This window comes from Carcharhinus amblyrhynchos, chromosome 15 (assembly GCF_965287045.1).
Source record: "Carcharhinus amblyrhynchos chromosome 15, sCarAmb.v2.hapA, whole genome shotgun sequence".
Taxonomy (NCBI): domain Eukaryota; kingdom Metazoa; phylum Chordata; class Chondrichthyes; order Carcharhiniformes; family Carcharhinidae; genus Carcharhinus; species Carcharhinus amblyrhynchos.
Window position 1 is genome coordinate 35,924,555 of NC_137338.1, and position 23,106 is coordinate 35,947,660.

Below are 23,106 nucleotides of genomic sequence, written 5' to 3' on the forward strand. Positions count from 1 at the left end.
ATTTTTTAATGAGAGAACAAATTAAATCTGGTTGAAACCTGAGGGAGGATAAAAGGTTATTGGAGTAAGAAATTGATATTCACAGATTGAAGGTCACACAAAGTTCCATGTCATTGAACTCTTCTTTTTCTGGCATGACAGTGGGATTAAAATGCAATTTGACATTTTTTATTGCCTTTTCTACTTCATTTATTTATGCATTATCTTTCTATACGATAAGCAAATAGAATGAAAAAACCACTTGTAAGTTTGGAACAGTGATCTAATCAAGTTTGATTACATAACTGACAGCAGTTGGATAAAGTAACAGCTATTTCCACCCCCATGGCTGGATCTGATTGTCCAGAGGGATAAAGATAAATTGGGATGAATTAGTAGTGTGAGGTGGTCCACTTTGGTAGGAAGAATGGTAGGAAGGACTATTACTTACGTGGCGAAAAACTGCAGCAGGCGACGGTGCAGAGGGACCTCGGGGTCCTTGTGCATGAGTCGCAAAAACCCAGCTTGCAGGTGCAGCAGGTGGTCAGGAAGGCAAATGGGATGCTGGCCTTCATAGCGAGGGGGATTGAATATAAAAGTAGGGAGGTCTTGCTGCAGCTGTATAGGGCATTGGTGAGGCCGCAGCTGGAGTACTGTGTGCAGTTTTGGGCGCCGCACCTGCGCAAGGATATTTTGGCCCTGGAGGGAGTGCAGAGGAGGTTTACTAGGCTGATACCGGAGTTGAGGGGATTGAGCTATGAGGAGAGGCTGAATAAACTAGGCTTGTACTCGTTAGAGTTCAGAAGAATGAGGGGAGATCTCATTGAGACGTATAAGATGATGAATGGGATGGATAGGATAGAGGTGGAGAGACTCTTGCCGCTCAAAAAAGACAGTAGGACTAGGGGGCACAGCCTCAAGATAAAGGGGAGGCGGTTTAGAACGGAGTTGAGGAGGAACTTCTTCACTCAAAGGGTGGTGAATCTCTGGAATTCTCTGCCCGTTGAAGTGGTGGAGGCTGCCTCGCTAAATATTTTTAAGAAGCGGGTTGATGGGTTCTTGATAAGAGAGGGGATTAAGGGTTATGGGGAGAGGGCGGGAAAGTGGAACTGAGCCACAACAGATCAGCCATGATCTTATTGAATGGCGGGGCAGGCTCGAAGGGCTAGATGGCCTACTCCTGCTCCTATTTCTTATGTTCTTATGTTCTTATGTTCTTAGTATGAGTTTGGCTGAGGCAAACTGGATGTGATTCCTTGAGACTATCTCTTGAATCATAGATGTACTAAATTTAACTAGATAAGAAATAAATAACTTGTATTTAAATAGCATTTTTCCTTTGACCTGAAGTTTTTAAAAAGCCAGTGAAAAGCTTTTGAAATGTAGCCATGCTTTAATGTATGAAACACAGAGCCAATTTTCGCACAGCAAAGTACTGCAAAGAGTAATGAGGTAATTACCAGGTAATCTTCCCAGGCACATTCAGCAAATTAATTATTGCCTAATGAGTTGCAAATTGGCACCATTTTCTTTTAATAGTATTTATTATTCCAGAGTGCTTCGAAAGGTTAATCATGGCATGGATCAACTCCGGACTTCCATGTTGCCTGGATCCATGACAATTCATCTATCGCTGCAACAGGTCCACAGCAAATGTCATCTCCCTGGACCTACACTCAAACCTGGAACACCTGGATAACAAATACACTTATGTCAGGCACCTATTTATTGACTATGGTTCAGCCTTCAACACTATTATTATTCCTACTAAACTCATCTCCAAACTCCATGGCATAGGGCTTGGCTCCTCACTCTGCGACTGGATCCTAGACTTCCTAACCACAGACAGCAATCAGCATGGATTGACACCACCTCCTCCACAATTATCCTCAACATTGGTGCCCCACAAAGCTGTGCCCTCAGACCCTTACTATACTCCTTATACACTTATGATTATGTGGCCAAATTCCCCTCCAACTTGATTTTCAAGTTTGTTGATAACACCACCATAGTGGGTCAGATCTGAAACAGTGATGAGATGGAGTACAGGAAAGATATAAAGAATCTGGTGAACTGGTACGATGAGAATAATCTCTCCCTCAATGTCAGTAAAATGAAGGAAATAGTCATTGACTTCAGGAAGCGTAGTGGAGGACACTTGCCTGTCTACATCAACAGAGATGAAGTGGAAATGGTCGAGACCTTCAAATTTATAAGTGTCCAGATCACCAACAACCTGCCCTGGTCCCTCCATGCCAACGTTATAGTTAAGAAAGCCCACCAATGCTTCTAATTTCTCAGGAAGTTAAGAAAATTTGACATGCCCACTATGACTCTCACCAACTTTTACAAATGCGTCATAGAAAGCATCCTTTTTGGTACTATTCTTGGTATGGCTGCTGCTCTGTCCAAAACTGCAAGAAACTACATAGGGTCATGAATGAAGCCCAGTCCATCACTCAAACCAGCCTCCCATCCACTGACTCTGTCTATACCTCCTGCTGCCTCAAAAAAGCAGCTAGCATAATCAAGGACCCCACGCACCTCGGACATATTGTCTTTCTCCAGTGGCCATTACAGAAACGTGGTTGCAAGGTGACAGGGACTGGGAGCTGAATGTCCAGGGGTATCAGGTGTTTAGGAAGGATAAGTGGGAGGAAAAAGGGGGTGGGGTAGCTCTGTTAATTAAGGATAATATCAGGGCGCTAGTAAGGGAAGATATAGGCTCCAAAGAGCAAAACGTGGAATTGTTGTGGGTGGAGATAAGGAATAGTAAGGGGTAGAAGACACTGGTGGGTGTGGTCTATAGGCCCCCAAATAATAACTTTGAGGTGGGGCGGGCTATAAACAAGCAAAGAACTTCTTCACTCAAAGGGTGGTGAATCTCTGGAATTCTCTGCCCGTTGAAGTGGTGGAGGCTACCTCGCTAAATATTTTTAAGACGCGGGTTGATGGGTTTTTGATAAGAGAGGGAATTAAGTGTTATGGGGAGAGGGCGGGAATGTGGAACTGAGCCACGACAGATCAGCCATGATCTTATTGAATGGCGGGGCAGGCTCGAAGGGCCAGATGGCCTACTCCTGCTCCTATTTCTTATGTTCTTATGTAAATATTTGATGCGTGCAGAAATGGAACGGCGATAATTATGGGGGATTTTAATCTGCATATTGATTGAATGACCCAAGTCGGACGCGGTGGGCTTGAGGAAGAGTTCTTGGAATGCTGTCGGGATAGTTTCCTTGAACAGTATGTGACGGAACCTACGAGGGAGCGAGCTATCTTGGATCTGGTGTAGTGTAATGAGGCAACTAGAATTAGGGATCTTCTTGTGAGGGATCCTCTTGGGACAAGTGATCATTGTATGGTTGAATTTTTGATGCAGATGGAGGATGAGAAAGTAGGGTCCTGAACCTGTGTCCTCTGTTTGAACAGAGGGGAGTATGATAAGATGAAAGCAGAATTGGCAAGTGTAGATTGGGGGCACAGATTGGTTGGTAGGACGGCTGAAGAACAGCGGAGGATTTCTAAGGAGATCTTTTTCGGTACTCAGCAGAAATATATTCCAATGGTAAAGAAGGACTGTAGGAGAAGGGATAACCAGCCGTGGTTATCGAAGGAAATAAAGGAGAGTATTAAATTAAAAGCTGATATGTTCAGAGTGGCTAAAAATAGTGGGCGATTAGAAGATTGGGAAAAATTTAAAAATCAACAAAGAATGACTAAGAAAGTGATAAAGAAAGGAAAGGTAGACTATGAAGCTAAACTAGCACTAAATATAAAAAATGACAGTAAAAGCTTTTACAAATATATAAAGAAGAGGAGGCTGGCTAGAATGAATGTTGGACCCTTAGAAGATGAGAGGGGGGATTTAGCGGTGGGAGATGAGGAAATGGCTGAGGCTTTAAATAAGTTTTTTGCCTCGGTCTTCACAGAGGAGGACACGAATAGTTTGCCGGATATTAAAGATTGAAGGATGGTAGGAGTTGAGGGCCTAAGTGCAATTACTGTCACTAGAGAGGTAGTGCTTGATAGACTAATGGGAGTGAAGGTGGACAAGTCCCCACGACCGGATGGAATGCATCCCAGGGTTCTGAAAGAAATGGCAGAGGTGATAGTGGATGCCTTAGTAATTATTTATCAAAATTCGCTGGACTCCGAGAAAGTGCCGGAAGATTGGAAAACGGCTAATGTTACGCCGCTGTTTAAAAACGGTAGCAGACAAAAGGCAGGGAATTATAGGCCGGTTAGTTTAAAGCCTGTAGTTGGAAAAATGCTAGAATCCATCATCAAAGAAGAAATAGCGAGGCACCTAGAAAAGAATGGTTTGATCGAGCAGACGCAGCACGGATTTGTTAAGGGGAAGTCGTGTTTGACGAATTTATTGGATTTCTATGAGGATGTAACTAGTGCGGTAGACAGAGGGGAACCGGTGGATGTGGTGTTTTTAGATTTCAAAAAGGCGTTTGATAAGCTGCCTCATAAAAGGTTGCTACAGAAGGTTAGGGTGCACGGAGTTGGGGGTAAGGTGTTAGCGTGGATAGAGGATTGGCTGTCTAATAGGAAGCAGAGAGTTGGTATCAATGGGTGCTATTCTGGTTGGCGGTTGGTGACTAGTGGAGTGCCGCAGGGATCGGTGCTGGGGCCTCAACTATTTACCATTTATATAGATGATCTGGAGGAGGGGGCTGAGTGTAGGGTGACGAAATTTGCTGATGACATGAAGGTGAGTGGACAAGCAATTGTATGGAGGGTGTGGAAAGTCTGCAGAGAGATCTGGATAGGCTGAGTGAGTGGGCGAGGACCTGGCAGATGGAGTATAATGTTAGCAAGTGTGAGGTTATCCACTTTGGCAGAAATAATAGTAGGAGGGATTATTATTTAAAAACGAAAAGCTGCAGCATGCTACGGTGCAGAGGGACCTGGGGGTCCTTGTGCACGAGTCGCAAAAACCTAGTCTGCAGGTGCAGCAGGTGATCAAGAAGGCGAATGGAATGCTAGCCTTTATAATGAGGGGGATGGAATATAAAAGAAGGGAGGTCTTGCTGCAACTGTACAGGGTACTGGTGAGGCCGCAGCTGGAGTACTATGTGCAGTTTTGGTCGCCACACTTGCGGAAGGATATATTGGCCTTGGAGGGAGTGCAGAGGAGGTACACTAGGCTGATACCGGAGATGAGGGGGTTGGACTATGAAGAGAGACTAAATAGACTAGGTCTGTACTCATTGGAGTTTAGAAGGATGAGGGGGGATCTTATAGAGACGTATAAGATAATGAAGGGGATAGATAGGGTAGAAGTAGAGAGATTCTTCCCACTTAGAAAGGATAGCAGGACTAGAGGGCACAGCCTCAAGATAAGAGGGGCGTGCAGTTTAGATCAGAGTTGAGGAGGAATTTCTTCACTCAAAAGGTGGTGAATCTCTGGAATTCTCTGCCCGTTGAAGTGGTGGAGGCTACCTCGCTAAATATATTTAAGTCATGGGTAGATAGGTTTTTGATGGACAGGGGAATTAAGGGTTATGGAAAGAAAGCGGGAAAGTGGAACTGATCCACTTCAGATCAGCCATGATCTTATTGAATGGCGGGGCAGGCTCGACGGGCTAGATGGCCTACTCCTGCTCCTATTTCTTATGTTCACTTTCTCCAGCTGGGAGAAAGATACAAAAATCTGAGGTCATGTACTGATGATTCAAGAACCGCTTCATCCCTGTTACCATTAGACTTTTGTAAGAAGTCTCACAACACCAGGTTAAAGTCCAACAGATTTGTTTGGTAGCACGAGCTTTTGGAGCACTGCTCCTTCATCAGGCGAGTGATGAAGAGTTGGGTTCACAAACATGGCATATATAGACAGACTCAGTTGCAAGATAATGGTTGCAATGTGAGCTTTAATGGTAATGAAGCCTTTACAGGTACAGACAATGCGAGTGGAGAGAGGGTTAAGCACAAATTAAAGAGATGTGAATTGTCTCAAGCCAGGAGAGTTAGTAAGATTTTGCAAGCCCAAGCAAGTCGTGGGGGTGACAGGTAGTGTGAAATGAACCCAAGATCTCAGTTGAGGCCGTCCTCATGTGTGTGGGACTTTGCTGTCAGTTTCTGCTCGGCGATTCCGCGTTGTGTGTCTTGAAGGCCGCCTTGAGAATGCTTACCCGAAGATCAGAGGCTAAATGCCCGTGACTGCTGAAGTGTTTCCCGACAGGAAGGGAACACTCCTACCTGTGATTGTCAAGAGGTGTCCATTCATCTGTTGTCGTAGCATCTTCATGGTTTCGTCAATGCACCATGCCAGGACATCCTGCCCTTCAGCTTATCAGGTAGACAACGTTGGCCGAGTTGCATGAGTCGCACGAGTCGTGGCTTTACCAATGGTATCATGCACCACTTTGGTGAAAAAATTGAGAGGCACAAGTTTCATGTTAGAACACTGGCAGAACGGACTCTGATTTACCCATCCCATAGTAACTTCAGGTTTTCTGTAATCTGTGCGCCATACGGAGTTAGCACTTTCTAACAGATCAAAAGTTGCTAGAAAGTCATGGCTTCCAATGAAGGAAACATGTTTCCCCCAAATTCAGTGGCACTTCTCTCAAGTGCCTACATGTTGTAGTGGAGGCTCTCTGTAATGGTATCTACCCCTGTACTGATAAAGAACCTCATCCAAGGTGACCAATCAGCCTGGGAGGCAGTGACAGCAATACTGAATGCCAGTGCATTACAAAAGGGGATAGCCTCCCAGTGCAGGAAGAGGATGAATGATGTCCTCCTTTCTGCAAGGGTAAGTCACTCTTCTCATCACTCTCAACTCACATACTAACACACCCAGCACACATGCACAGGGATCTCACTCACTACCAGCTCAAAGGATATCATCATCCATACTCCATCATCTCCACTGTGGATCATGTCGTTATCCCATCTATAGCATCACTCACAGCCACGCATGCAAGCGTCCTTCTCAGCTTATATTCTCTCCACCTGCTGTCATGCAGAACAAGCTGGCTCATAACAAGAGGGAAAGGTCCAAGAGCAGTGGTGGAATGCCCAAAAATAGGTCTGACCGACTTTGAGAATAGAGCCGGCCAACGAGTCAATGATGACGTGGACTGTTCCTGTGCTGTGATATGGTCAGCGGCACTCAATCAGGTGAAGCTCCTGCACTACAACATCCATCAGATAACCATATTGTGGGTGATGTCTCCTGTTTCACTGTCCGCTGTCATGAACTAATGATCTCTTCTTTTCTTTTGCAGGCTCATATGGGAAGTATGAAAGCCAGGCCCTCGACTCAAGCTCAGAATTCATCTCCGAAGATAAGAACATAAGAACATAAGAAATAGGAGCAGGAGTAGGCCAACTAGCCCTTCGAGCCTGCCCCGCCATTCAATAAGATCATGGCTGATCTGTCGTGGCTCAGTTCCACATTCCCGCCCTCTCCCCATAACCCTTAATCCCCTCTCTCATCAAAAACCCATCAACCCGCGTCTTAAAAATATTTAGCGAGGCAGCCTCCACCACTTCAACGGGCAGAGAATTCCAGAGATTCACCACCCTTTGAGTGAAGATGAACCTAATGACATACTTATTGGAGACCCTTCACAGTGCTCACCCACATCCTCCACCTGCACAGAGACAATCCTCGGTGGGACCTAATGCAGGAAGCCTTGGGGTCACAATCTGTGAAAACAATGCACTGTCTGATTCACAGCAAATGAAGGCAGGGCCATCCCAGGGTTCTGTTACTCGGAGGACAGCTGGAGACCAGGGATCTGCTGAGCCCAAGTCAGATGATGAACCACTGGACTGAGTGACATCTCAGTTGCTGGAGTTGGAAAGACAAGTTCAGGAACATTGGGAAGGGATGTCTGCTGAGCTTCTAATTCACAAAGCACAATGGAGGAGTGCATGTGCCTTCAGTCCGAGAGTGATCATGTCAGCATGCCAGTGCACCAAGGACCAAGGTCAACACTGATTGATTGATGACCACCATGGAGATTGTAGTCCAGGACAACAATCCTGCACTCCTGTAGGAGCTGCACTTCATCACTGAGACACCAGCTAGCATTTATTAGTGTCAAAGTTAGAGAGCTGTAGAACATCTCAAGCTCACTGCAGTTTCCTCTTCTCAGGCAGTCAGTAGGGGCTGTCCAACATCCATAGGGAGGAAGACCAGCAGCCCCACATCCCAGAAATATCCACCAAGGTGGTTCTGGGAATGTCTGAGCCATCTGAATCACCTCTTCCTAGAATGCTATCAGATCCAATTCTGCATGCCAAGGATAGAGAAGGACCACACAGCAGACGACAAGAGCAGGTTGGGGCCCTCTAGGTCTCAGCCTTCCAGAGGACACGCAGTAAGGACATCGCAGAAAACAGGCTGTAACAATCAGCAGGCTGCCTCCACCTATGCTCTGGACATCAGGGATGCACCAAGACGTAGCAGCAGGGTTAGGAAAGTCAAGAAGACGAGTTGCACAAGGTGAGGACAGGTGTCAATCACTTGTATATAATGTTTATCAATGTAAATACACTCATAATCATGTTTCCTTGTTATGATGAATTGTGTGTGTGTCATTCAGAAATGAAACTTTGGTCCCTGCACAAAATGAAATCAAGAGTCACAATCCTGGGCCGCACCTCTGTGCATGCATAACCCTCTGATCACAGTTATTGGCGTGTTCCAAAGTTACTGCCCACATCAGTGATGCCTGAACATTGATGTTGATTGTGATTATTGCAAAAATATCATATCCTAGCATTTCTGGGTTACATGCTGTTACGTGTGCACTGATCATCTTTGAGGTGGGGCTGATCTCACTTCTTGTCTGCATTCTGGACAAATGTGGGTGTAATGCTGAAGGGATCAGATGATTATTGACAGATGAAAGTGCAATACTATAGGGGACAGATGTCCCGGAAATAGTAAATCCATTAATGGTTATTTTCCAAAAGGTTTTGGACCTTGGAGTAGCACCTACAGATTGGAGGGTAGCTAATGTAAGCCCACTATTCAAAAAGGGAGGTGGTAAAGAGAAAACAGGGAACTATAAACCAGTGAGCCTAACATTGGTACTGGGGACGTAATCAAGGGAAACCATGCTTGATGGATCTATTGGAATTCTTTGACGATGTAACTAGTAGAGTTGACTGAGGAGTACCAGTGGATGTGGTTTATTTAGAATTTCAGAAGGCTTTCTGAAGATCTCATGTAACAGACTACTATGTAAAGTTAACACATATGGGATTTCAGATGATGCCTTGAGATGGATAGAAAGCTGATTAGCAGATAGGAAGCAAAGAGTTGGCATAAATGGATCTTTTTCTGATTTGCAGTCAGTGATTAGTGGGGTTCCACAGGGATCTGTGCTAGGACCATAACTGTTCAAATTATATATTAATGATTTGGAAGGTGGCACTGAATATATTATCTCCAGATTTACAGATGGCAAAGTTGGGCAGGAGGGTGAGCTGTGAGGAGGATGCAGAAATGCTTTAGTGTGATTTGGACAGGCTGAGTGTGTGGGCATATGCATGGCAGATGCAGTATAATGCAGATAAATGTGAGATTATGTGATCAAGAAGGTGAATGGAATGCTCGCCTTTATAGTGAGGGGGATAGAATATAAAAGCAGGGAGGTCTTGCTGCAACTGTACAGGGCACTGGTGAGGCCGCAGCTGGAGTACTGTGTGCAGTTTTGGTCGCCGCACTTGCGCAAGGATATTTTGGCCTTGGAGGGAGTGCAGAGGAGGTTCACTAGGCTGATACTGGAGATGAGGTGGTTGGACTATGAGGAGAGACTAAATAGACTGGGTCTGTACTCGCTGGAGTTTAGAAGGATGAGGGGGGATCTTATAGAGATGTATAAGATAATGAAAGGGATGGATAGGGTAGAGGTAGAGAGATTCTTCCTGCTCAGAAAGGACAGCAGGACTAGAGGGCACAGCCTCAAGATAAGGGGGGGCAGTTTAGAACGGAGTTGAGGAGGAACTTCTTCACTCAAAGGGTGGTGAATCTCTGGAATTCTCTGCCCGTTGAAGTGGTGGAGGCAACCTCGCTAAATATATTTAAGTCACGGGTAGATAGGTTTTTGGCAGACAAGGGAATTAAGGGTTATGGGGAGAAAGCGGGAAAGTGGAACTGATCCACTTCAGATCAGCCATAATCTTATTGAATGGCGGGGCAGGCTCGAAGGGCTAGATGGCCTACTCCTACTCCTATTTCTTATGTTCTTATTATCCACTTTGATAGGAATAATAGGAAGACAGATTATTACTGGAACGGGTGTAAATTGAGAGAGGTGAATACTCAGCAAGACCTTGGTGTCCATGTACATCAGTTGCTGAAAGTAAGCATGCAGGTCCAGCAGGCAGTAAAGAAGGCAAATGGCTTGTTGGCCTTCATAGCAAGAGGATTTGATATAGGAATAGGAACAGGGATGTTTTGATGCAATTGTATAAAGTGTTGGTGAGGCCACACCTGGAGTATTACGTGCAGTTTTGGTGTCCTTATCTTAGGAAGGATGTCCTTGCTATAGAGGGAGTGCAGCAAAGGTTTATCAGGCTGATTCCTGGGATGGCAGTTTTGTCATATGAAGAGAGATTAAGTCGGTTAGGATTACTGGAGTTTAGAGAGGGAATCTCATGGAAACTTATAAAATTCTAATAGGGTTAGACAGGGTAAATTCAGAAAGAATGTTCTCTAAGAAGGAGGTGTCCAGAACTAGGGGTAGATAATTGTTTGAGGATAAGGGGTAAACCTTTTAGAACTGACTTGAGCAGAAATGTCTTCAACTAGAGGGTAGTGAATATGTAGAATTCACTACCAGAGAATGTAGTTGATGTTAAAACTTTGTCTGATTTCAAGAAGAAATTAGATACAGCTCGAGGGGCTAAAGGGGTCAGGGGATATACGAGGAAGGGGGAAATCAGGATATTGAATTTGATGATTAGCTTTGATCAAAATGAGTGTTGGAACAGACCAAATGGCCTATTCCTGCTTCTCGTTTCAATGGGGGTGATTCTTCCAAAAGTGCTGAAATGGTGGGAAAACTGATCTAGATCACGATTGTTTTTTCAGTGCAACTTCAGATCTGAATCTCCTCATTCTGTGCAATGTAGAGGTCACAATTGTGAATATCATTAAAAACTCACAGCGTGGGGACTATTCACACCAAAGGGTCTGAAATTGGCAGGATGAGTAGGGAACCCACACATGCACACATCTCTGGGAAATCGCTGAAAAGACCTCCCAGCATCCAGATCACTGCCATCCAACCGCCATAGACATCGCTGGCCTCATTGCTGGCTCCCATAACACCCCCACAGACATCACTGCCCCCCTCCACCCCCCCCCAACAGACACTGTTGGCCCCCATTCCCCCCATACAGACATTGCTGCCCCCTCCCCGTCTCCTCCCACACACAGACATGGCTGCCCGCTCACCCCATGCCCCCATGGATCCAGATAATGTGGCTACCCAATCCCTCCATCTCTTGAACATTCTGTCCTCACTGCTGCCCTGCAGAGAACTTGCGTTGTTCTGACATGCACAACCCAGCTTGTGATCATTCCCTCTCTTGAATGGAAGCCTTGAGTATTGCATCCTACCCCCTTCCCTGTCCCCACCCTCACCGCTGGCACAGCAGCCTATTGAATGACAGTCAGTCAGCTCCCTGAGGGATGCATAACACTCAACTGAAAGCAGCCTTCAAAATTTCTCACGAGTATTTGTTGCCAGCTGACCATTGACTGGCCACACTCATTGCACCTGCACTCCGCTAATAAGCCAGAGCTGTATATAAGCTGCAGGAATTGACACACAGCCAGTCATGCCACAAAGATGTCTGTGTGCAAACCTGCACCCAGATTTACAGAGGCCGACCAGGAGCACCTGCTTGATGCCGTGGAGGAAAGGTGTAAGCAGATCTTCCCCGGCCAGGACGCTCACCCAAGGTGCGCATCCACCACAGCACTATGGGAGGAGGTGGCAGAAGCGGTGAATGCCAGGAGCTTGACACCACATTCTGGCCAGCAATGTCGGAAAAAACATGTACAACTTTCTTCAAGCAGTAAAGATGAGTGAGCATCCCACTTGAACCCTGGCACAAGCTTGACATGGATCTCAAACCCTGCTTAGATACCTGAAGAGCATGCAACAAGTTACCCTTCTCTCAGGACCAGAATCTAACCCCTTCCCCTCACCCCTCAATGAGCAACCTTCAGTGGTGACCACTTTCCCTGAACCTGCCCGAGACACAGGTATGCATTGCGCACCATGCACTGCAATATATTAATGTTGCTATCCACCTTATATTCCCACAGGAAAAGAACATTCACAACGTACGTGAGACAACACAGACTGATGGTCATTGCCTGACCTGCAGCAGTTGATCAGCATCAAAGAGCGTGCCATGGAGCTGGCAGGGGATGATGGGCCATCACGAATGGTCACCGACAGCCAGGTCAGTGTCCAGCATGCAAGTGAGCAGAAGCGCATCCTCAATCCTTGAAATAAATGTGATGCTGTATGGAGTGTTTTGCCTCCCTTCTCCTAATGTGTGTTCATTATTGTAGCTTTAACCCAGAGGAACTCAGCTCTTCAGGTGTTGCCAACACCCCTACTGCTCTGGAGCAAACTGCCTATGACTCCCTGGATGACACCTTGGAGAGCAGCACTGAGGAATCCTCTGAGGGCAGCGCCACTGAAGAGGCATCGGCATGTACCACACAACCCACCAAAACAGAGACTATCATCATGTTGGGTACCTTTAGTGTTGAGGCTTCTGAGTCACAAACTGGTGAGCACATCACAGACACTGATGCACATCAGGTGGAGGCAGGCACATCTGAGGACTCAGGCACATGAAGATCTGACAGAAGCCAGGATTCAGCTGTTTCCAAGCCAGCTGCTGGGCCTCTGGGTGTGTTCCTCCCAAGGCTGGTGGAGATGCATCAGCAAACATGGGGAGTTGTGGAAGGGCTGTCAGCATGCTGCAACTGCAAGGCTGTTTAGAGGAGTCCAAAAGAGTGCCGTTGCAGGAGGTAGTGCCAACATAGTTAGTGAACCAGGCCAACACAGCAAGGGTGGCGATCACAGTGAAAAGTCTGGCTCAGGGGTCTGTCCTCATGGGTGACAGGGTCCAGGCCATCCTGGAGACACAGTGAGCCATGGACAAGTGTCTTTCTGGCATCCAGGAGGTACAGGATGTCGAGGGCATGTGGGAGACATTGCTGGCCATGGCTGGGATTCTCACTGGCATTCTGGAGACACAGCAGAGCATGACTGTGAGCTTTGACAATTTTTAGCCCAGGCTCACAAGGCTATTGTTGAGGGGCTCCAGAGCCTGGCCTGCTCACAGAATGCTGAAGTGGAGGGGCTCTGGAGCTTGGCCCAATGTCAGAGCGCCAGGGCTGAAGGATCAGACATCATGGGGCAGATGCATTTAGGCCTCCAGGACTGGCAGAGCCAGGTGACACCGGACTTTCTGGATGTCAGTTCAGCTACACTGGTGATCCATGGAGTGTCCCCAGGACCTCTGGGCACCCAAGGGAGGAGGAAGGGCTTGAGGCCATGCCGGGGCCTTCCACCCAGGAGATCCCGGATATTCTGAGACCTTCCGGTTCCTCCCTTACTCTCACTGGGGCATCTCAGGGCCAGCAGGATGAACAGAGTGGCACCAAAACAGTGCCATCTGCAAGTCCCAGGGGATGTCCGCCAAGGGCATCACAGGCAATGAGGTGTGCATTACGGCTGGACGTCTCCACCTCGCATTTGCATCCTGGGGTAGTACCTAGAAGATAGCACAAAGTTAGAAAGTCGTAATTCACTAAGTGAGCATGGGTGAAGGTCACCAGTAGTTAGGGTTTAATAATCAATAATGTTAAGAATACAATAAACTGTCAATTGCACCTCACAGCTGTGACAAATATGTCTCTGATCTCCCCCCCATGCCCTTCACAAAGTGCTGAGTGGTCCCGATTCCCAAACATAGAGGTGCTGTCCATTGAGCCTTGGATTCTCAGCCACATGTTACAGAGTGCCTGCCCTACCTTCCCCAAACATCCACCAGACCCTTGGTGCAAGTGACCCCTTCCCCCACCCCCCAGTTGGCCAAAAAACTTGTGTCCCCAACTCTTGCTGCTACATGGGCCAGGGTAGCAGTGTGCATTCGGAGTGCAGAGAGGAGTCAGACTTCAGTGGCACCAGAGGCATGATCCCAGTGTGCACAACAGTGAGTTGTCATCATCCTCCAACCTTCCACCAAAACTAGCAACCATTGCCAGTCCAGGCACATTAACAGGTTTGGGAGTTTCCAGGGGATAGGGTGGTGGTGGGATGAGAGAAGCTGGGAAAGGGTGATGTGGTGGTTTTAGGGCCCAGGTCGGTTTGGAGGGGGAATAGCGGCTGCACTTGTTCCTGGGGTGTGGCGGATGTGTGTTGGTTGCAGCCCCCTCACTGCATAGCACCAGCTAGGTGAAGCGGGCTGCAATTAATGCATCCCTGCCCGTACTCTTTCCTCCAGCTCTTCATATGGTAGGATGTCCACCTCACCCCCTCGTCGCTCCTCCTCCTCCTCCTGCTGCAACTAATCTCCCCACTGCTAGGCAATGTTGTGCAGAGTGCAGCGAACAATGATGATGCATGAAGCATGCACAGGGTCACACTGGAAGGCCCTCCCAGAGCGGTCCAAGCAGCGAAACAGCATCTTCAACAGGCCAATGCACCACTCTATGATGGACCGGGTGGCTGCATGGGCCTCGTTGTAGCGGGTCTCCACTTCAGTCTTGGGCCTCTGCACAGGCGTCATCAACCATGACCTTAGAGGGTGTCCTTTGTCATCCTGTAGCCATCCCGGGAACCTAGACTGGTCTCCAAAGAGCCCAGGGATGTCCGATTGCCTGAGTACAAAGCTGTCATGGATAGTCCCTGGGTGGCATGCATCGACCTGCATGGCCCTCATTAAATGGTCGCAGACAATTTGGACATTCAGGGAGTGGAACCCCTTTCTGTTCACAAATTGCTGAGGTCCTGCATGTGAGACCTGCGAGGCGATTTGTGTCCTATCCATTGCTCCCTGGACAATAGGAATCCCAGCAATGGAAGCAAAGCCAAGAGCCTGGGCCTCCTGCTGTGCATGGCCACATCAAAATTTATGTACTGCCCTCCCCAGGTACACAGGGCATCTGTGACCTGCTGCAAACACCTATGCACAGAGGCCTGGGAGATCCCAACTAGGTTGCCACTGGATGCCTGAAATGAGTTGGAGGCATAAAATTTAAGGCAGCTGTAACCTTAATGCCAACAGGGAGCGGGTGGCTGCCCCTCCCCTGAGATGCCAGGTGTGCGAGCACCTCACAAATGTGTCGCACAGTGATTTTGAAGAACCGCAGCTGGCGACGGCACATCTCCTCTGAGAGGGCCTTGAATGAATTGCAGGGCCTGTACCTCCTTGGCCTTGACACCCTCCGCCTTCTGTGCATCCTCTTGGGAGCCTGCTCACCCACCTCCTGGCCCTCAGTGGCAGCCCACTGCCCTCCTTCCTGAGGGGCTGGTAGTGGCCTCTCCATGCCTGCCATCTCCTGAGCTGTCTCCTCCTGCTCCGCCCCTGCTATTACCAAATTGAGCAAACCGAGATCCATCTGCACAGTGGGGTTTGGAAAAAGCATAGAATGACGGATTATTCTCACTGGCTGCATAGACCCAGCACCACCCCAATTCCTCACTTGGGCCAGTACCCCAACTTGTGAGTGTTGGCAACATCACACAATCCATGAAGGTTTTGAAGTAATATGCCAGGGGGATGGGAACCTATGTAAGGAGTTCGAGAAGGAGGGAGCAAGGACAAAGTGTGGGGAGAAGGTTGCAACTACATCAAAAATCAGGAAAAAAGTTAAAAGGAAGGAAAACTCAGGAGATGTTACTAATGAAGTGTTAGAATTTAAAAGTAGGTACAAAAACTATCTGAAAGCTAGCAGCATTTGAAACAAGGTAAATGAGTTGACAGCATAAATCATTACAAACAAGTATAATTTGGTGGCCATTATAGAGACATGGTTGCAGGATGGTCATGACTGGGAGTAGAACATCCAGCGGTATCAAACAGTTCAGAGGGACCGACAGGAAGCTAAGGGAGATGGTGTAGCTCTGATATTTAAGGATGATATCAGGGCAGTAGTGAGAGATGATATAGGTTCTATGGAAAAAAAGGTTGAATCCATATGGGTGGATTTTAGAAATAGTAAGGAGAAAAAAATCACTGATAGGCGTAGTCTTCAGGCCATCAAATAATGACATCATGGTGGGGCGAGAAATAAACAAAGGAATAACTGATGCATGTAAAAATGGTACAGCAATTATCATGGGGGATTTTAGTCTATATATCAATTGGTCAAACCAGGTCGGTCAAAGCAACCTTGAGGAGGAGTTCATAGAATGTATCTGCGATAGTTTTCTTGAACAGTATGTAATGGAAGCAGCAAGGGAGCAAGCTATCCTAGATCTGGTCCTGTGTAATGAGACACGAATAATTAATGATCTTGCAGTTAGAGATCCTCTTGGAAGAAGTGATCATAGTATGGTTGAATTTAAAATACAGATGGAGCGTGAGAAGGTAAAATCCAATACCAGTGTCTTGTGCTTAAACAAAGGAGACATAAAGCGATGAGGGAGGAATTGGCTAAGGATACTGGGAGTAAAAACTTTATGGTGGGACATTTGAGGAACAGTGGAGGACCTTCAAAGCGATCTTTCAAGTGTTCAGCAAAAGTATATACCAGTGATAAGGAAGGACTGTAGAAAAAGGGATAATCCACCATGGATATCTAAGGAAATAAAGAAGGATATCAAATTGGAAGAAAATGCATACAAAGTGGCAAAGATTAGTGGGAACCTAGAGGATTGGGAAATCTTTAAAGATCAGCAGAAAGTCACGAAGAAAGCTATGAAGAGAGGTAAGATGGATTATGAGAGTAAACTAGCTCAGAATATAAAAACAGATAGCAAAAGTTTCTACAAATATATAAAATGAAAAAGAGTAGTGGAAGTAAACATGGTCCTTTAGAGGACAAGAAAGGGGGTGTAATAACTGGAAATGAGAAAATGACTGAGACATTGAACAGGTACTTCGTGTCGGTCTTCACAATGGAAGACACAAATAACATGTCAAAAATTGATGACAGGAAGGTTATGGCAGGTGAGAACCTAGAAACTATCATTAACACACAAGAGATAGTGTTGGGCAGGTTAATGGGGCTAAAGGTAGATAAGTCTCCTCGTCCTGATGGAATGCATCCCAGGGTACGAAAAGAGATGGCGGGAAAGATAGCAAATGCACCAGTGGTAATTTACCAAAATTCGCTGGACTCTGGGGTGGTTCCCGCAGATTGGAAAACAGCAAATGTGACGCCAGTGTTTGAAAAAGGAGGTAGACAAAAGGCAGGTAACTAAAGGCCGGTTAGCTTAACTTCTGCAGTAGGGGAAATGCTTGAATCTATCATCAAGAAAGAAGTAGCCAGACATCTGCATATAAATTGTCCCATTGGTAAGACGCAGCATAGGTTCATGAAGGGCAGGTCATGTTTGACTAATTTGGTGGAATTCTTTGAGAACATTACATGTGCGCAGTGGACAGTGGGAAAACTGTGGATATGGTGTGTCTGGATTTCCAGAAGGCATTTGACAAGGTGCCGCACCAAAAACTGCTACATACGATAAAGATGCACAGTGTTATGGGTAATGTATTAGCATGGATAGAGGATTGGTTAACTAACAGAAAGCAAAGAGTGGGGATAAATGGGTGGTTTTTTTATTGGCGATCAGTGACTAGTGGTGTGCCTCAGGGATCAGTGTTGGGACTGCAAATGTTTATGATTTACATAGATGATTTGGAGTTGGGGCCCAAGTGTAGTGTGCCAAAATTCGCAGATGACACTCAGATGGGTAGAAGAGCAAAATGTCAGAGGACGCTGAAAGTCTGCAAAGGGATATGGATAATCTGAGAGTGGGCAAAGGTCTGGCAGATGGAGTACAGTGTTGGTAAATGTGAAGTCGTCCATTTTGGTAGGAATAACAGCAAAATGGGCTATTAATTAAATGGTAAAAAATTGCAGCATGCTGCTGTGCAGAGGGACCTGGCTGTCCTTGTGCAGGAATCTCAAGGAGTTGGTTTGCAGGTGCAGCAGGTAATTAAGCAGTCAAATGGAATTTTGTCCTTCATTGCTAGAGGCATGGAGTTTAAAAACAGCGAGGTTATGTTGCAGCTATATAAGATGCTGGTGAGGCCATACCTGGAGTACTGTGTACAGTTTTGGTCTTCTTACTTGAGAAAGGATATAGAGGCATTGGAGAAGGTGCAGAGGAGATTCACTAGGTTGATTCTGGAGTTGAGAAGGTTGGCTTATGAGGAGAGACTGAGTAGACTGGGACTATATTCATTGGAATTCAGAAGAACAAGGGAATAGGTAAGATAGAAGCAGAGAATTTGTTTCCACTGGCGGATGAAACTAGAACTAGGGGAAATTCTGTGTAAGTCCCTTTGAAAGTTTGAGCATTCAGTCAGTTATATTTGTAACTTAAGTTCCTAGACTTACATAATGAAAAACAAAACAACTATAAGGTTGTGCAAGGACCTGGCAAGGGCCAGTAGTAAATGTGAAACAGATTGGGTAGCTATGTTCTGTGGCAAGTTTGCTTAGGTCATGTACCCAGTAAATGATATGTCATAGGGACCTTCCCATGCCAACTGCTCTCAATAGCAGTCTGAGCTTATCCTTTGGCAACACGAAATCGAAAGCAAAATATTTTTAATACTGGAAATCTGAAATAAAAACAGGAAATCCTGGAAACACTCAGCTGGTCAGGCAGCAGATTAAACCATTTCAATCTCCCCTGGATACAATTTTTGTTTCTTTATCATCAACACTCCTTTTGCCTTTTTTTTTATTCATTTACAGGATGTGAACATCATTGCTGGGCCAGCATTTATTGCCCATCCCTGACTGCCCTCCATTTCAGAGGGCATTTAACATTGCTGTGGGTCTGGAGTCACATGTAGGCCAGACAGGTAAGGATGGCAATTTTCCTTCCCTAAATGTTCACCCTGCTGTTTATATGGGTCAAAGATAATCTCACGACTGACCATTCAGAAAGAAGAGTTGCAATCCTATCTTGTGATTCTGAGTTATCAAGATTCTGAATTGATATTGGTGTCCTTATTGAAACCCATATTCCTGGCAAGGGGCAGCTGAAGGAACAAGCAGGGGAATAAACTTTCTTCCGGAAAGGAAGGACTGACAGTGATCCTTGTTTCTATGGAGTATTGACATCCAGAATGGGATCTTGGATGCACGGCCAGAACTCTCCAATTGTATAAATGTAAGGCTCATGACACTTCATCTAGAGTTCAGCCTTAATACGCCACCATCATTCGTGTTTATGCCCAAACCCTTGATTTTGTTAAAGATGTTAAGGAAAAGTTCTAATCTGACCTTGAAAGACCTCAGTAATTTCCTAACAAAAAGAAATGATCTTCCTTCTGGGGATTTTCATGCTAGGGTTTTCCATATCTCCGATATCTAAAGAAGAACCATTTGAAAAAACAGCATGGGAAAAGTCAATGCAAATGGCATCTTCCTGCTGTTCACATGACATCATTATAACAAACGCCTTCTTCTGCCAGAAGGATAAATATGAAGCCATGTGGAGACATCCTAGATCAAAACATTGGAACCTCCTGAATTATGTCAATGTTCAGGTCAAAGATCTAAATGGTATCACTCAATCCATGTGGGGGATTAATTCCTGCTGGATAGATCACCGACTTGTTAGATCAGTGATGAACATCCACCTAGCATCAATATATTACAGGGCCCAAACATTGAAGAGGGAGAAGCCCTCAATGTCTCAGCCCTAAAGCAGCTCAACCGAAATGAGGAAATCCAAGTCCAGCTCATGGACAGTCTGGAAAATCTTCACAACAACCAACACAATTCCAGAACAGTGGAATCAGATAAGGTCAGTTGCACTAGACTTCAGTGCCCAGACCGCGTGTTCAAACATTGTTGTCACAGGTTCAATGAAAATGATACTGAAATAAGGGATCTTCTAGAACAAAAATAAGCAGCCTCATTGCCTGGCAGAACAAATCAAGGTTGCAAGTCAAGAATGCAGCATTTCAACAGATCAAGGCTAACACCCAAAGACAAATCCAAAAGACACAGGACTTGTGATGAGAAGAATAAGCCGAGATCCAACAATATGCTGACCATCACAACATGCAAAGTTTTTTTGAAGCCACTATATTGCAAAGACAGGCTGGAAGATTGGAAAACTTTTAAACATCAACAAAGGGTTACTAAAAATGTAATAAGAGTAAAGTTAAATTATGAAAGAAAACTAGCACAAAATATAAAAAAAATAGCAAAATCTTCTATAAAAGGAGAGTAGCTAAAATGAATTTTGGATCCTTGGCGGATGAGACTGAGGAATTAATAGTGGGGAACACAGAAATGGCGGGGACACTAAATCAGTATTTTGTCTCAGTTTTCACGGTGGAGGACACTAGTACCACTCCAATAGGTAATGCGGTAATAATAGAAAAGGAGGAAAGTCAACAATCATCATCAATAGGAAAAAAGTGCTAAGCAATCTATTGTGATTGAAGACAGACAAGTCCCCAGGGCCTGATGGCCTACATCCTAGGGCCTTAAAAGAAGTGGCTGTGGAGATATATTTTACAGTCTCACTCAGGCAAGGCACATAAAATCCTGCCTGAGGCCAAAGAGAATTCTGTTCTGTGAGCCTCGACTGCCCTGATTTCAGGGCGGGCGTGCTGGTAAAATTCCGGCCAGTGAATCCATTAGTTATAATGTTCCAAAATTTCTTAAATGTGGGAAAGATTCCAGTAGATTGGAAAAATGTGAATATAGTGCTATTATTCAAAAAGAGAGGGAGGCAGAAAGTAGGAATCTATATGCCAGTTAGCTTAACACCTGTTGGGAAAATTTTTAGAATCCATTATTAAGGAGTAATAGAAAGTTAAAATCCATCTGAGTTAGCATGGTTTTATGAAGGGTAAATCATATTTGACTAATTTGCTAGAGTTCTTTGAAGATGTAACAAGCAAAGTGGATAATGAGGATCCTGTAGACGTAGTATAGCTGGACTTCCTGTAGGCATATGATAAGGTGCCACACTAAAGGTTACTTTACATGGTAAGATCACATGGGGTTAGGGATAATTTATGAACTTGAATATAGGACTGGCTAGCTAACAGAAGCAGAGAGTTGAATAAATGGATCTTTTTCTGTTGACATGATGTAAGTAGTGGGGTGCCACAGGTGGGTCCTCGGGGCCCCAAATATTTACATATATATAAATGACTTGAACGGAAGGACAGAAGGTACTATAGCCACCTTTGCAGATGTCGCTAAAATAGGTGGGATAGTAGGTTACAATAAGGAATTAAACAATTTACAATGGATAAGAATAGGTTGGCTGTGTGGACCAAAATTGGCAGCAGAAGTTTAACGTGGAAAGTGTGAGGTTATCCATTTTGGTCAGAAAAATAGAAAGGCAACTTATTATCTAAATGGAGAGAAACTTCAAAATGCTTCAATGCAGAGAGAGCTTGATGTCCTGAATCACAGAAAACTGGCATGCAGGTATAGCAGGTAATAAGGAAGGCAAATGGAATTTTGGCATTTATTGCTAAAGGAATAGAGTATAAAAGTAGGGAATTGTTGCTGCAATTGTATGGGGCATTAGTGAGTTATGTGAGTGGATCAAAACTTGGCAGATGAAGTTTAATGTGGATAAAATTCCCTTTCCTCACAAGATGGTATTTCTCTTCTTAAGGATGACAATGCCATCTGTTAAAATTGGAAAGACCGTTTTCAACAACTCAACTGTGAATCCTCACAAAACAAAAAAGGTTGCATCCCAGTAGTATCCCACCTAAGGTCTTCAAAACTCAGGATTATTGCTCACATCAAAACTCCATGCATTCATTTTATGGTATTGGGAAGCAAAGGAACTCCCACTCCCATTTCAGGAATATGACAACTGGGGCCAACTGTGACACCAAAGTTATGATCGGTCTGCTTCAGTTTCAGACAAGATATATCATCAAGTAGGAGTTCACACCTGCACTGGATGATCAGAGAACTTTGTAAGCTATGGCTGGGATTTTCTGGTCCTACTGTGGCAGCACCTACCACAGGACTTTGTGCAGGATCAAATAATCTCAGTGGTGATAGGGCAGGAAAATTCCATCCTAAGCTATTCTCATTTTGGCTCCTTTACTTTGACACCTACATGTGGGACAGGAATTTGTGTTTTGTGTGGGGACCCTAACAACAGGGCCAAATGGAAGTTATAACTCTGTACTGTGTGGGCAGCATCACCTACCTGGCAGTAGTTTTCCTGAGTTGTTCAATTGTGGTCAGAGGGTGGACTCATTGTTGAATTAGGGATGGGCTTGTAAAGCTGGGTGGCGAATAGGAGGCCATTGAAGAAAAATAATGAGGCCCTTCAGTATGGAAGAAGCAACTGACTGCCTTTTCAGATAAGAGAAAGAGAGCATGCCCTAGATGGAGGCTACCTTTTTCCAACTTTGTAAAGTTTTTAGTGAAAAATAGAATCAGCAGCTACAATGGGAAAAAAGCAGTTACAGCTGGGACACAAGAATAGTCATGCAAACTGCCATTCTATTTGAAGATATAGAAGACCAATTTGGACAGTACCTTCATTTCCCAGTTTTTATTGTATTTGTTTTCTCCTGCAGCTGTGATCAGGCAGATTGGGGAGAGTGACAAAGTTTGCCTGAAGTTCTGGTTCCCCAGTCTGTCCACGGGTGGTCTCCTCCTGGCAGCTGGCCCATCCCAGGCATGTCAGGGTTCCTGGAGGCAGTGACAATAGGCCTTAGTTGGCCTTTAATTCCCATTATTTAGCAAATATGGCTTGCATGGGGATAACCCTGTCACTCCCCATCTTGCCTTCAAAAAAATGTCCTGAAGGCAGAATGAATTGGCACATTGGCTGGCAACATAAATTTGCAATCCTGCCAACATCTGTTCTCACTTTCAGTAAGCTTAAAAATCTTGGTTGTGGTTTGATACAATGAAATAGTATTCAG

The 23,106-nt window shown here is 45.3% G+C and overlaps 1 long non-coding RNA gene across 1 annotated transcript in view; it reads left to right on the top strand.

Annotated features, from left to right (window-relative positions):
• The window catches only part of LOC145353245 (uncharacterized), a 71,939-nt gene extending 52,911 nt beyond the window's left edge, over positions 1-19,028 (top strand). Inside the window, exons 2-3 of the long non-coding RNA XR_013888673.1 lie at positions 12,296-12,435; positions 18,926-19,028. This is a non-coding gene — a long non-coding RNA (uncharacterized LOC145353245). The remainder of the gene's footprint in view (positions 1-12,295; positions 12,436-18,925) is intronic.
• The last annotated feature ends 4,078 nt before the right edge of the window (positions 19,029-23,106 follow it).